Source organism: Humulus lupulus, chromosome 6 (genome assembly GCF_963169125.1).
Source record: "Humulus lupulus chromosome 6, drHumLupu1.1, whole genome shotgun sequence".
NCBI lineage: Eukaryota > Viridiplantae > Streptophyta > Magnoliopsida > Rosales > Cannabaceae > Humulus > Humulus lupulus.
In genome coordinates this window covers 67,790,540-67,806,366 of record NC_084798.1, presented here as the reverse complement: position 1 = coordinate 67,806,366, position 15,827 = coordinate 67,790,540, and the positions used below count along the sequence as shown (strand labels likewise).

The 15,827-nt window shown below is 38.3% G+C and overlaps 1 non-coding gene across 1 annotated transcript; it reads left to right on the top strand.

Annotated features, from left to right (window-relative positions):
• Positions 1-15,355: 15,355 nt before the first annotated feature.
• LOC133787632 (small nucleolar RNA R71) lies at positions 15,356-15,462 on the top strand. Its single transcript, XR_009872639.1, has one exon. It is a non-coding gene; the product is annotated as a small nucleolar RNA R71 (small nucleolar RNA).
• The last annotated feature ends 365 nt before the right edge of the window (positions 15,463-15,827 follow it).

The window sequence follows — 15,827 nt, the reverse complement described above, 5'->3', positions numbered from 1 at the left end:
CATGGTGGCACTACAAATAAAGGTAACCTTTAGTGACAACTTTTTAGTCACAACATATATTTTGTGTGACTAAATGCCACTTTTAGTAATAACAAAAAATTACTTGTGACTAAAAAGTCATACTTAATTACAAGTTGTCACTAATGTAGTTTTAGTCACAACCTATTATTTTTAGTGATAAAGCTTGTTGTGACTAAAAATACATTTAGTGACAACAAATTGTGATCTTTGTGACTAATACTTTTAGTCACGGACTTTTTAGTGATGACATATGTATAATAATTTTTCCTTAGTCACAATTTTTTTGTTTTTAGTCACAAAATTTGTTGTGACTAAAACTAATATTTTTTGTAGTGTGGTTTTCAAAAAAAACCCTAGGCTTGAACAAAGGGTGTGAAGTTTGGGTGCTGATCATTTTGTATTCTTGATTTTACAAATCAAGAGAGGTATCAAATCTATAACCCTAATGATATGATGTTCATGGAATGATGGAGTGTTTTCTTATAATTTTATGCATGGGTTTATGTTGTTGGGTTTGATTTTTATGGTTGTGTAATGAGAATATGTGTAGTGATGATGAATATTTGAAATACATGAAAAGAATAGGTTATTTTGTTTTATTGTATATGTTTCGGCCTAAAGGGGTATTCAAAAGCATGATTGTTATTTTTATTATGTTTTATGTCAATGAAAATTTTAGAAACATGATAGGTTGTGGCAAGATCTTGTATGAAGTTATGATGGTTGTGATTTTTGGAATAATTGCATGGTGATAATGTATTGAGAATATATGTAACACAAGATCAATGGTGGTTGTTGTTCATGACATGTGAATAAGTTCTAAGGTGAATGATGAATTATTGTTTACTCATGATGTGATTAAAATGGATAAAGATGTTAGAAGCATGCTAGGGTTTGTGTTGAAATATTGTGCATAAATGAGCATGAATTTTGTGAATATAATGAAAGGAATAAATTTTATGATTTAATGTGTTTGCTGATTTTTGTACAAAAATGATGTTGTTCATGATGAGATTAATGTTTTGAATGCTCAAATAGAGTTTACAAATGTTTTGATGTTTTAAGAAATTTAATGTGAAATTTAATTATTCTTTGAAATGATATTGTGTGTAAATAATTACCTACAGAATTTTTATTGAATTTTTAGAAAAATATGAGGTTTTTAATTGAATATGGAGATTTTTAAAGATAAGAAATAGTTGCTGGAATTTTTGTAAGAAAATGTGAAGTGTGTTTCACTAAAATAAATTTGATGACTTTTTGGAACAAAATTATTATCCTAAGTTTTGGTAATATTAAAAAAAAAATAAGTATTTTAATATGGTATGAATGTATATTTTGATAAGTTATGATTTTCTTTATTTCGATTGAGAAAAATATTTAGATTCTATTTATTTGTGATTTTTAAAGAAATTAAATAGTAGCTGAAAGTTTGGTTTAAAAAGTTTAAAAATGATTATTTAATTGTCACATATGGATTTATGTTACATAAAACTAAGTCTTAAATAATTTAAATAAAAATATTTTTTTTTCTCACATCATTTATGTAACACAATTAACCAATGATCAAATTTATTTTCTAAAGAAACATATTAAACATAGGTATTTTAATAAATTCCAAGCTTTTTGGTTAATTCTTTGTAATTTGAGATTAATAAATGAAATTGTCACATATTTTATTTTTAAGATAAATCAAATTATTTTATAAAATAAAATAATGTTTTGAGAAATTTAATCAACCTAGAAATTTTAAGAAAAATAAAGTATGTCATATGTCTATTATTTTTAAACAATAAAAGTAAGAAATGTAGAATTATCGTTTTTAAAACGTCGCAATTACGTAATGTTCCCACGTATGCATGTTACATGCAAATCCACTTTTACGTCCAAAATTATGTTTATTATTCAACTATGTGGTTTTTATAAAAAGATCATGCATGTAAAATAGGTAAAATGAGCATTATTGTTTTATGGCTTTATGTGTAGTTAAGAATAATTGCATGTTATGTGTAACTGTTATTATGTGTGCATGACCCATGCACACATGAGTTGTATGGATGGGCAAAATAGTAATTTTATGAACCTAAGAAATGTTGTTCTGATTATGATATTGGCTCGTTGAAAGGTTGTGAAATTTCTTAGCTCGGACCTGAGGTAAGGAAGTTAGATAGATTCTATGATTTTATGCTATGAATGGTAAGACTGTTGTATGAATGAATTGTTATGAATTATGAATGCCATAATGTGATGATATGTTGAATATGATATGTTTATGGATGTTAGACACATCAAACGAGTTATTATAGATATAAAGACGTAACTCCTAGGGCGGACGCGCCGAGGTTATTCAAGGACCAGAGACTCTTGTTTACATCATAGGGTGACATGGACAACTAGCGGGCCATGCTCATCATGTATGATGTATGAATATGATTAGGGTGACATGGACAACTAGCGGGCCATGCTCATCATGTATGTTGTATGAATATGATTAGGGTGACACGGACAACTAGCGGGCCATGCTCATCATGTATGCTGTATGAATGTGATATGATGATATGTTACGATTACGTTATGATATGCTATAATGATATGTTATGAAAATGTTATGATATGCCATGATGTTTTAGATGAACGTAAGTGTTTGTATTTGTTGTATCTCTACTTGCTTATTGTTGTACTTCCTTACTGGGCTTTTAGCTCACCCCCTTACTTTCCTTCCAGGTAGCAAATAGGATTTCTTTATGGCTCGCATGGTGACGTGAGGAGTTCTATCATCATGGGGTGTATGACATGGGGTAATTCTATGGACGGAAAAACGATCATCTTAGAACGCCATTTAAATTATGTTTTGTTTTAAGAGACTTTACTAATTATCAGTTGGACTCAGTTATTTTTTTTTTGTTTCTTTGAACTTTGCATAAAAATTTATGTTTTCTTTTAAAACTAATGGTGCCAACTTTCATGGTTTTTAAGCAAGTCCCCACTGAAACTTTGATAATGAGTGGTATTCTTTTATAAACTATGTTATGCGAATGTTTTGTAAGTATTAGTATAGGGCGTTCTTTACAGATACCTGGTTTGGTTTTGTTGTATCGAAATGATGATCATGCTAAAAATTTAATTTGGCATGTCAAAGATAGAGTAAAGGATGGTAAGCTGAGACATCCAGCTGACTTGCCGACTTGGAAAACAGTAGATGTTAGATGGTCTGAATTTGGCAATGAACCAAGGAATATTCGTTTGGGTCTTTCTGCTGACGGAATTAATCCACACACTTCCCTTAGTAGTAAATATAGTTGTTGGCCTGTAATGCTAGTAATCTATAATCTACCGCCATGTTTGTGTATGAAGAGGAAGTTTACCATGTTGACCTTGTTGATATATGGTCCTAAATTAACCTGGAAATGATATTGATGTATACCTAGCTCCTTTAATTGATGATTTGAGCACATTGTGGTATGAGGAGGTTAATGCTTACAATGCTTATAGGAAAGAAAATGTTAATCTTAAAGCAGTGTTTTTGTGGACCATTAATGATTTTCCAGCCTTAGGCAATCTTTCTAGATTTAGTGTGAAAGGGTACAAGGCATGTCCCATTTGTAAAGAGGGGACTCATTCTGAATATTTATAACATTCTAGAAAGATTTGTTATATGGGCCACCGATAGTTCTTATCTGAAGAACATAAGTTTCAAAGTTGGATAGATGCCTTCAATGGTAAACCTGAATTAGGAAAGGCTCCACCACCTTTACTTGGAGGACAATTTTTAACAAAGTTGAACAAAGTCCAATGCAAGTTCGGTAAGCCTAGAAATTATACAAATAAGATAAAAAAAAATGTTAGACGTGAAAAAACAAAGGCGGTTGTTGTTGGACCCAAAACGGGTATGTTTTAATATTTAAACTCGCAAGTGCACGAATCGTTTCAGAATATAATGTTCATGTAAGTACGGGTCGAACCCATAGGAGTTGACTAACATCAAAAGAAACTATTTCAAACAAAGCAAGAATATTCTAACCTAGTTCCAAATATTTGATGAGATTTTGTTTTAGAAAAATAAAAGACAAGTAATAAAAGATTTAAGATTAAATAGAAAAATGGTTTTCAAATGAGATATGTAAAATAAGATTATTAAGATATTAGAATCCACAAAATGCAAGTTCAATAGTATTTATAAGTATATTGATTCCCAAGTTTAGATATAGTTGAAATAAATCACACTATATATTTTTTCAAAATATATTTTCTATTCAAGCACAAGTTACTTTAAAAAATGTAGGATTTTTCTTCCCTTATATAAGATATAATTTCTAAGCATTAGTTGTGTTACAACCTAATGAAACTACAAAAAATCAAAGAGATTATGTTTAGGCAAAATATGATACTTATGCTCTAAGAATTAGATGTGAACAATTTAATGAAAAACATTTAATCAAAGAATATCATATTTTTGCATAATGAAGAACTAAGTGTAATATGCTTTAACAATCAACACTAAATGGAAAATGCATATCTTTGATAGAAAAATCCATAAACAATGTTGTACAAATGGGAAATCAACATACAACAAAAAAATACTATCTAGTTACATTTTGCTTCATCATCATCTTAATAACCTTTGAAAAAGATTAGAAGCTCATAACTAGATTGAAATAAAAATTACAAAATAACATACTTGACATGCTCTTCAAAAGATGAAAATGGTAGAGATAAAATAGTAAAAAGAAGAGAGAAAAATATGCGTAGAAGATGTTGAAAACATGAAGAAGAAGAGCTTCCCAAATGGTCTTACAAGACTCTATTTATAGGCAAAATATGGAGATTAAATTAATAAAATTAAAATAAATAAATTGATTAATTTAATTGTATTGGGAAGAGGTAGGATAAATAGAGTAAGTGTAAGAGTATTGGAAAGATGAAATGTTTGGTTGGGTAAAAGATTAGTGAAAAGCTAGGGTAAAAAAATGAATTAGGAATGTTTATTTAGGTAAGAAAAATAGGGAAGAGTGAATTGATATTTGAGTGAAAAATATTGGGAATGAAAAACATGATTTTTGGCATTTTTGTGGCTATTTGGCAGCTGGTCTAGGCATGGGATGGTGTTGGGCCTGATTGGGCTGAGAGGCAAATTGGGCTTGCTGTGGTGCCTTTGTGAAGCTGGCGTTGGAGAGAATTGTTGAAGGCTGAGTTAATGATATATGCTGAGGTGGTTTGGGCGTGGGAGAGAATGGAGGCTTTGGTGTTGATGCTATATGCTGAAGGAACTTCATTGATGTAGAGGCAGGGAGCAAGTCACGGCTGGAGGCATTGATGCTTCAGGAGGTAAATGGTGAAGTGTAACCTGGAGGCAGCTGGCGTGGGGTTGGAAGCTTGGGCTTCACGTGATGGGCCTTGTGGCTGAAAGTTTTCAAAAATGCCAATTTTCCTATATTTTCTTCCAAAAATACCTTCTCCCATTTTTCTTGCTTTTCAAGAGCATAAATTCCCTACAAAATAAATATAAAATAAATCATAATACAATATTTTCAATCTATAAAGTAAATCAATTTAATTCTTTGAAAATATTAATTATAACTTAATTTATATTTTACATTTAAGTTCAATAATACAACATTTTTTTTACCACTAACTTAACAATAATAATTCAAATAATTAATTATATCATTTTACAACAAAATAACTATAAAAACATACAAAAGTATATAAATTCATGATAAGACTAATAAATTCAAAATTACTAAAAAACTTAATAAATTACTTAAAATCTCAAGAATTAAGCAACAATTAGCACATAAGAAGTGGTAAAATAACTCTATTTTGTAGAGTTATCAGTTGTAGATGGTGCGATAGGTTGTTGGAAGAAGAAATCTATTTTTTTTAGCTTGAATACTGGGAACATTTGGTTTTGCGGCATAACTTGGATGTGATGCACATTGAGAAAAACGTGCCGGATAGCTTAATTAGTACATTGTTGAATTTTCCTGGTCAGAGTAAGGATGGAATTAAAGCTCGGTTGGACTTAAAAGTAATGGGTATACGTAGTAAGTTACAACCCGAGGTTGGTGAGAGACGAACCTATTTACCACCTGCGTATTATACCATGTCTGAAGAAGAAAAACAAATTGTATGTCATTCTTTGTTGAATGTGAAAGTACCAGAAGGTTATTCTTCAAATATTTCTTCTCTGGTGGATATGAAAATTTTGAATTTACTTGGAATGAAGTCTCATGACCATCATACACTACTTGAACATTTTCTACCGATAGCTATCTGTTCTGAGTTACCCAAAAAGTTTGATATGCAATTACCAAACTATGCTTCTTCTTTAAATCTATTTGTTGTAAAGTGGTAGATGTGTCAAAGTTGGACAATCTTCAAACAAATCTCGTGATAACTATGTGTGAGTTGGAGCAGTATTTCCCACCTTCATTTTTTTGACATTATGGTTCATTTAATAGTTCATTTGGTGAGAGAGGTAAAATTGTGTGGACCAGTATACTTGAGATGGATGTACCCTGTTTACCCAAAAATAATCCCTAATCACATGGCTGGATTGACCTACATGTGGCAGGTGCATGGCAACTTTAGGTGGATGTATCCTAATCGGCCCTCGACCAGAAAGTTGGTGGTTTGTCAAGCGTCATACTTATATGCGACCAGCCTGATCGCATACTTCCTTTTACTTCTTTTATTCACGCAAATCTTTAATTATGCCTTAACTTTAATTTATTTTATTACCTAGATACGCAAGTCTTAATGGTAATTAAGGCCCATCGACCCATGTAATCTTTTTGAGCCTATAAATAAGAATGAAAGGGCTCAAGAAAAGAAACTTTTGAACTTTTGGTCTTTGTACTCTGAGAGAAAAGTAGAGTGTGATTATTCACTGAAGTTGTAATCTTCCCAAGGCTGGTGAAACTCGTGAAACCTTGTTCATTGATCACAGTATTGGAATTCTACATCAATAAGAGCATTAAGTGGACGTAGGTCATTACCATCCAATTGGGGCCGAACCGCTATAAATCATTTGTGTTATTTATTTTCCCATTTGATATTTCTTCTTGATTTCATCTCATTTCATATCGTTTATCTGATTCCGTGTCGTTGACTAATTTGAGGGTTAACATTTTGGTGCTTTCATTGAGAGCCAAACTCAAGACTTCAAGAAAATCAAATGGCTAAAACATCTAGGAAGACGGAGCAGACTTCTGTGGCTGAAGATGAACCATAGTTGGATTTTGAAGAGGAGGAAATGGATTCTGAAACCCTGAGGACAACACTGAGTGTGTTGCAAGAGGAGTTGGCCAATCAAGAGAATGCGGCTGAGACATTGGCGTTACAGCAGAGGGAAATCGAGCATCAACGTCAAGAATTGAATGAGTGGCAGGCAGACTTGGACCGTCGGTGGAGAGATGTCACTGCTGCCCTAGAAGCAGCCATTCAGTTGGCCCGGGGACAAGCTGGGCCGACTTCTCAACCAGATCAGCCACCAAGTGCACCACAACAACAGGCCCCAAACCCAAGTCCTCCGCTTCAGCCGGCAAGCCCTCAAAGGCCGAAGCAACCACATGCTGCTCAATAGGATATCCCATATCAGGATCCTGAGCAGCAGCCACTTTCTCGTTCTGGTCAAGATAATCCCCAGCGTCAAAGGCAGAATAGTGTCGGGCAGCCTCCCCGAAGCCCTAGACGCCCAATGGCTGAGGAACCAAATCCACCGAGCAAGGGGCAACGTCATTCTGCTAACAGAAGACACGCCAAGTCAGGCTCTGGGGTCAGGGGACCCCCACGACATAATAATACCTGGGGACCCACCAACCAACGTAGGCCTCCCCCAGACGCTCGAGAGATGCTAGTTAGAGGAAGAAACAGTGAGACCAGCCGGTCGCGCTATAGTCGATCGCATTTCAGGGATGGTAATGATTATAATGAAGTTGATTCTGGCAAAGGGAATGTTGGTCAAGGTCAAGGAGAAAGAGGTGGGGAAAGGAATCCCCCACCAAGAGAAAATAGGCCTACAAGCCAGAACGCTGGGGGGCAGCCTAACGTCTTTGACCAGTTGGGCGCTAGCGAGCAAAGACGTAGAGATGATGATCTAAGGAACGTGCTCAACGACAGGCATGAGAGGCATGATGAGTATGCTCCTCCGGCACCAGACGCCCCATCAATCCCAGATGCCGTGCAGGCCCAGATCGATGCATTAAACCAGGCTATCCAACAACTGGGAGGGAGATGGACATCCCACATCGAGTATGATCGGAGAAGCGGCACTCCTTTCATATAGAGAATGTCAATGGCGGAAACCCCCACCAAATTCAAGATGCCAATACTACCCAATTTTGATGGATATGGGGACCCAATATCTCACGTGAACAAGTTCGAGATACAGATGGACATCCAGAAGGTGTCAGATGATGCTCGTTGTAGGATCTTTCCGGTCACACTATCTGACACCACTCAGGAGTGCTTTTTTAAATTCCCTCCTGGTAGCATAGTATCATGGGAAATGTTCGTGAATGAGTTCTACGGGAAATTCTATGCTGGTCGTGTTCACCCGACTGAAGCCAACCAGCTGGTCGAGATACGCCAGAAAGAGGGAGAGTCCTTAAAGGAGTATGCCCAGCATTTTATGCGAGCCGCAGCTGGAGCTAAAACAGTTGGTGATGAATGGAAAATGATGGCCCTTACTGCTGGGCTGAGGCACCATTCTCTCCTCTGGTACAATTTAAGGAAGAATGGGGTAAAAAGTACCCAAGAATTCCTTGATCGAGCAGACCGGTACATAAAGCTTGAAGATTCAATTGACAACAAAGGGAAATCACCTGCGAAAGACAAGGGACCAAAGGAAGATCCCGCTAAAGCCGCCAACAGGTCAGATAAACCCAATGGCAACGGCAAAGGCAATAGGAACAGGAACGGCAAAAATGGTGGAAAGAGGGCAAACAATGAGCCTTCAACGTCCAAGAATAAGTTCCCTAAGGGAAACAAGTACGAGCCAAGGTTCACAAACTATACGGTCCTTGTTGAAAGCAGAGCAGAGGTGTACCAAGCGACCAGCTCCAATGTTCCTTACAAGCGACCAACGCCTATAAGAAAGGATATCTCCAAGAGAGATACGACAAAGTTTTGTCATTTCCACAACGACTATGGTCATGACACTAAGAGTGCAACCAGCTGAAAGATGAGATTGAGTTCCTTATCAGACAAGGACACCTGAGGAGATACGTATGAGCCACGAGAGGTTCTCAGCGAGAGGCTCAAGGAGGCAATGAGCAGGCACCTGTACGACAACGCTCGCCACCTTTACAGCCAGCTCCCAAAGCAGGTACATTGTTAACCATCTGTGGTGGCCCACACCTTGCAGAAGATAGTGGGAAGGCAAGGGAACGATACACTCGGACCTTACGCCACGACCAGGACGTCGAGTTGCTAAATGTGGAGGAGCGAACTCCCAAAAAAGCTCGAACAGAGGAAGAGCTAATAACTTTCTCTGAGCTTAACACTCAACATGTCCAATTTCCTCATTCAGACCCTCTGGTCATGGACGTCCAAATAGCCAACATGATGTTCAAAAGGGTGTTATTTGACACAGGGAGCTCAGTAAATATCTTGTACAAGTCTTCATTGGAGAGAATAAAGTTTTCAGTGAAGGGCCTAGAGCCATGCAACCAAACCATTTATTGTTTTTCTGGCGAAGAGCTTGCGCCAATGGGGTCGATTAGGCTTTCGATTACTACAGGAACTGTGCCTGTGAACAGGACATTACTCAGTACTTTTATAGTAGTTGATTGTCCTTCCGCATACAATGCTGTAATTGGAAGACCTATTCTGGTCGACCTGCGAGCTGTAACCTCGGTTTGGCACCTTACCATGAAATTCCCAACTGACGCAGGGGTAGGATGTGTGTTGGGAAATCAACTAGAAGTGAGGGAATGCTATAATTCCTCGATTACTAAGGCAAAGAGAGGTAGATTGAGGAAAGTCACCGAAAAAGAGCTGCAATTGGCCGATGAAATACAATCCCAATTAGGTGAGCGTGTCACCCAATAGGGTGTTGCCCAAAGTGAGGATAGGGATTTAGATCCTCGCTTTGGGGATTTTGATGAAGAAGGAGGACCAATCAAGGACCTCGAAGAGGTCCAACTAGATGAGGCAGATCCAACCAGAGTTGTTAAAGTCGGTAAAAACTTAGAGAAAACAATAAAGCAAAAGCTGGTGGAATTGTTGAAGAAAATCCAGGAAGTAGTTGCCTGGTCGCATAAAGACATGGTTGGAATTGACCCAGTAATTATCAGCCATGTCCTGAACATAGATAAAAGCTTTCCACCAGTACAACAGAAAAGAAGGCTGCTTGACAAAGACAGATTGAAGGCTCTAAAAGATGAAGTCGAGAAGCTAAAGGAGAATGGATTCATCAGGGTAGCGTTTTAACCATCTTGGGTCTCTAATCCCGTACTAGTACCCAAGCCAAATGGAAAATGGAGAACATGCATAGATTTCACAGACCTTAATAAAGCCTACCCAAAAGATTGTTTCCCGCTCCCAAGGATCGATGAGCTGTTCGATGCCACTTTAGGGCATGAGATCCTATCATTCATGGATGCATACTCTAGGTACAATTAGATCAGTATGCACCCACCTGACGAGGATCACACTAGCTTTCATACTGATACAGGGCTTTACTGTTACAAAGTAATGCCCTTCGGTTTGAAAAATGCTGGTGTGACTTACCAGCAATTAGTCAATCATATGTTCAAAGAGCTGATTGGTACAAACATGGAAGTATATGTTGATGACATGCTGGTTAAGTTGAAAAAGACAGAAGAACACATAGGGGACCTGCAAGAGTGCTTCAGCGTCTTGAACAAGTATCAGATGAAGCTGAATCCCCTCAAGTGTTCCTTCGGAGTTGGATCAGGGAAATTTTTGGGATTTATAGTGAACTCGTGAGGTATTGAAGCTAACCCCAAAAATATAAAGGCCCTGGTCAATATGAAATCGCCAACAAAGATAAAAGATGTTCAAAGCTTGACCAGGAGGATTGCCACTCTAAGTAGATTTATCTCCAAATCGATGGACAAGTGCGTCCCATTTTTTAATCTACTTAGGGGAAATAAGAAATTTGAGTGGACGGAGGAGTGCGAGCACGCTTTCCAGGCCTTAAAGTCTCATATGTTGCAACCACCAATCCTATCTAAGCCGGCTGAAAAAGAAACTTTGTTCATCTATTTGGCGGTCACAGAATGTGCTGCTAGTGTTGTCTTGGTAATGGAGGAAGAAAATGTGCTAAAATTTGTATATTATATAAGCAAAAGGCTAATAGGAGAAGAACTATGGTATCCTCCCATTGAATAATTAGCCTACTGCTTAATCTTAGCCTCTAGAAAGTTGCAGCCATACTTTCAAGCTCACCCCATCACAGTGCTAACCGACCAGTCCCTACGGCAAGTTCTGCAAAAACCGGAGGCCACTGGTTGATTATTAAAATGGGCTGTTGAGCTTGGGCAGTTTGAAATTTCTTACTCACCACGAGCAGCAGTAAATGGACAAGCTCTAGTAGACTTTGTCGTAGAGCTCATTGGGCTTCCAGACAATGAACAGACAGAAGAGCCTGAGCCTCAAAGCCAAACTCCCCCTTGGAAGTTGTTTACAAATGGCTCTTCTAATGAACACCACGCTGAAGCCGGAGTAATTTTAGTAACATCTGAAGGACATCGATTCCACTGCGCAATCATATTTGATTTCACAGCGTCTAATCACGAAGATGAGTATGAAGCATTGCTCGCAGGTTTTCGATTAGCCAGGGACATGAACATAAAGTCACTTGAAATTTTTAGTGACTCTCAGTTGGTGGTTAATCAGATTATTAAAGAATATTAAGCCAAGGGTCTGAAGATGGTTGCTTATTTGAACAAAGCAAAGGATTTTTTGGCGTAGTTTGAAAGATATACTCTCCAGCAAGTACCTCGCGACCAGAACTCAAACACTGATGCTTTGGCCAAATTAGCAAGTGCAAAGGATGCTAACACCCTGAATATAGTGCCTATTGAGCAGCTTTCCGTGCCAAGCATCAAAGCAGAAGAAACCTCTCTGGTAATTCAGGCAGCAGATACACAGATGGCTCCTTTCATTGAGTACTTGACGCACGGAGTGTTGCCGACGGATAGAAACAAAGCAAGAGCCCTCCAGAGGCAGGCTGTTCGGTTTATTCTGGTCAACAGAATTCTATATAGAAGAGGGCACTCAATGCCACTCCTAAGGTGTGTTTAAAAAGAAAAGGCCAAAGAATTAATGCGAGAAGTCCATGAAGGTTTCTGCGGGGATCACGTTGGGGGGCCAATTTTATCAAAGAAGATCCTAAGGTAAGGATACTTCTGGCAAACAATGAATGAAGATTTTGTGGATTTTGTTCGAAAATGCGACAAGTGTCAGGGATTTTCCAAGATACCACGAGCAGCCCCTAATGAGCTAAAGCAGATGCAAAGCTTGTGGCCATTCACAGTGTGTGGAATAGATTTGATTGGGTCATTCCCATAGGAAAAGGCAACGTCAAATATACCATGGTAGCTGTTGATTACTTCACGAAGTGGGCTGAAGCTGAGCCACTTGCGACCATAACGACCAAGAAAGTGTTGGATTTCATGGTCAAGAACATAGTATGTCGATATGGATTACCAAGAAAGATTGTCTCAGACAACGGCACGTAGTTCGATAGTGAACTGTTCACGGATTTTTACGAAAGGCATGGGATTATCAAAAGCTTTTCTTCAGTAGCTCATTCACAGGCAAACAGCCAAGTTAAGGCTATCAACAAGACACTAAAGGATACTCTAAATAAAAGGCTTGCAAAAGTAAAGGGGGCCTGTCCAGAACAGTTGCCTGAAGTTCTCTGGTCGTACAGAACATCACATCGAACAGCAACAGGTCATACTCCATTTTCCTTAGCTTATGGATATAAGGCTATGTTTCCTGTTGAATTAGATGCGCCATCACATCGACGGATAGCATACGACCAAGACATTAATAGCCAGTTATTAATGGAATCTTTGGATACGACCAAGGTGCGAGCAAGCCCAACTCCGAGTAGCAGCTTACCAACAAAAGGTCGCCCGGTATTTCAACTCTAAAGTACGTGAAAGAAAATTTAATGTGGGAGATCTGGTACTAAGAAGAGTTTTCCTTAACACCCGCGATCAAGCTGCTGGAGTACTTGGACCTAACTAGGAAGTACCATATCAAATCAAAGAAGTCCTCCATCCAGGCACATATAAACTTGCTCGCTTAAATGGAGATCTCGTTCCTCGCTATTGGAATGAAGAACACCTGCACAAGTACTATCAATAAACAATTCTTCTTAAAGAATTGGCTTGTATTAAATTTACTTTTTACAAGTTTATGAACAAGGGTTAGTCAACTATGGGACTAATAGTTTATAAGTGTAAGATCATATTTTGATCACTCGTACAGACACGATTGTCCATCTATTACGATAAATAAAAGGGACTGTGCGCAGCCAGTCAATCTTGCCAATTATTGTATTCATTACAAGTATTTTCTCATTACGTGTGTTGTTTTGCTATATTATCATTTTTCATATATCTTTATTACGAGCAGTAATGTTTGAACAGGTCTTGGTCAAGGCAAGTGACTGAGGACCTAAAGCTCCTCAATCACTTGGGGGCATATACGGTATCTAGTAAGCAAAGCATATCGATAAGTATATGTAAACACACGAGAAAAATAAGTGAAAGCATGCTACGGTACTTAAAGTATTTTTCAAAATTTTGTTAAATCAAACCAAAGTTCCATGCTAAGTTCGGTCATGTGAATAGATGTTATAGTAAAATGAAAATATTATAATATCAAAAGAAAAATCCTTTACACCGCGAGCAGTTACTGCTCGGATGTAATTGTCTGTTAAAAGGAAAATCTTCCTGTGCAGCAATAAAAATATAAATTTTCTCGACATCACAAACCGTAGTTCGTGTGTCTTAAACTACAAGTTAAATTTAAATAAAAACAGATAAATTTATGAAGCGGCTGCAGGATCCTGTTGAGGCTTTTGTGGCTGCTGGTCAACTATGACCCCAACATCTTCATTGGCACCCTCAATGCCTGTTGCTAGAGAGATCTCGGGATACCCTTGAGCCTTCTCCTCTTCTAGGCGAGCAGCGCTCCTCGCCAGCTCAGCCTCCCTTATATGATCTACTAGGTAAGAAAAGTCAGCCTTGGGGTTGCATTTCCAAAACATATAGAAGCATTGAAATGCTACTCCCTTGTATATCTCGAGGTTGCGGGCGTTCGCCTCCTCAAGATCAGCAGTCTCCTTGCGACTTATCTGCAACTCCGTTTGGAGTTTGGCGACTTCCCGATAATCGACCAACGAGGCCTCCTTGTACTGCTCCTTGAAAGCAGTGATCTTAGTAATTGATGCTTCTTTCTTTTTCAGCGCCTCCTCGAGAGTGGCAAGTTTGGCCTCAGCTATTTGCAACACCTCAGCATGCTTCACCTCGACCTCCTTGAGTTGCTCGGCGTACTTAGCCTCGATTGTTTTGAGCTGTTCGACATGATTGACCTCATACATGCTGATCTGATCACTAATTCTCTTTTCGAACTGAGTATCCACTGCTCTCGTGGTGAGAATTCCCTGGGACCAGAAAAAGGTAAAACTATTAGTAGGAATAAATTGACAAGATAAATTAGTAAAGCGCGATAAGAATGGAGACTCACGCTAAGCACTTCGTTCAGCGCATGGTTGAAGATCTTGCCGACCTCCATAGATTCAGTCTCGGGAATGGCCTCTCAGCTGCATCAGTGCTTTGTTAGCCTTGTCAGCCTATCCTTGGCTGAGCTGAGGACCGTGTTCGTAAGGGTTTCTCCTAGAGCTTTTTTCTGGATGAGTCTGGTCGACTGGAGTTGGTGGATTTTTATTGATAGGAATTGGAGGAGGAGTCATCTCTTTGGTAGGAGTTGGTGCAGGAGGGTCTTCCGTTTGAGCCCTCTTTGCAGAAGGGTCGCTGCGGCCCTCCCCAGGACGGCGCCCTAAAGCAAGTTGTTGTACCACTGCAGTTAATTAAGCCAATTGTTGACCAAGATGATTAGCATTAGAAGTGTTCGCTTCATTAACTGATTTGGGTGGTGGATTAGGATCGTGGCGAAAGCCAAACTATTGCGAGTTGGCAGCCATATTATAAATCAAACTCCTGGTTGCAGCAGGAGTCTTATCAACTAGTGCCCCCCCCCCCCCCCCCCCCCACTGCCTGCATCGATCATACTCCTATCCAATGGTTGTAATCCTTCATAAAAATATTGGATTAGGAGTTGTTCACTTATCTGATGATGAGGGAAACTGGCACACAACTGCTTGAATCTCTCCCAATACTCATATAATGACTCCCCATTCTGTTGGAAAATGCCACAAATTTCCTTCCTCATTCTACCAACCTTAGATGCTGGGAAGTAACGCTCCAAGAACATTGTCTTCATTTCATTCTAGGTATTAACAGTTCCAGGAGGAAGGTAATATAGTTATTCCTTTTTACCATCCTTCAAAGAAAATGGAAATGCTCTTAATTTAATTTGCTCTTCAGTTACTAACGCTAGTTTCATACTAGAGTAGACAATGTGAAACTCTGTCAGATGCTTGTTTGGGTCCTCTCCTGGTAGCGCATGAAAAGATGGTAATAAATGTATGAGGCCCAACTTGAGTTCAAGGTTAATGTCCAACGCTGGATATTGAATACACAGTGGTTGATGGTCTAGATTCAGCGCTGCCAACTCTTTCAACGTCCTTTCCTGAGCCA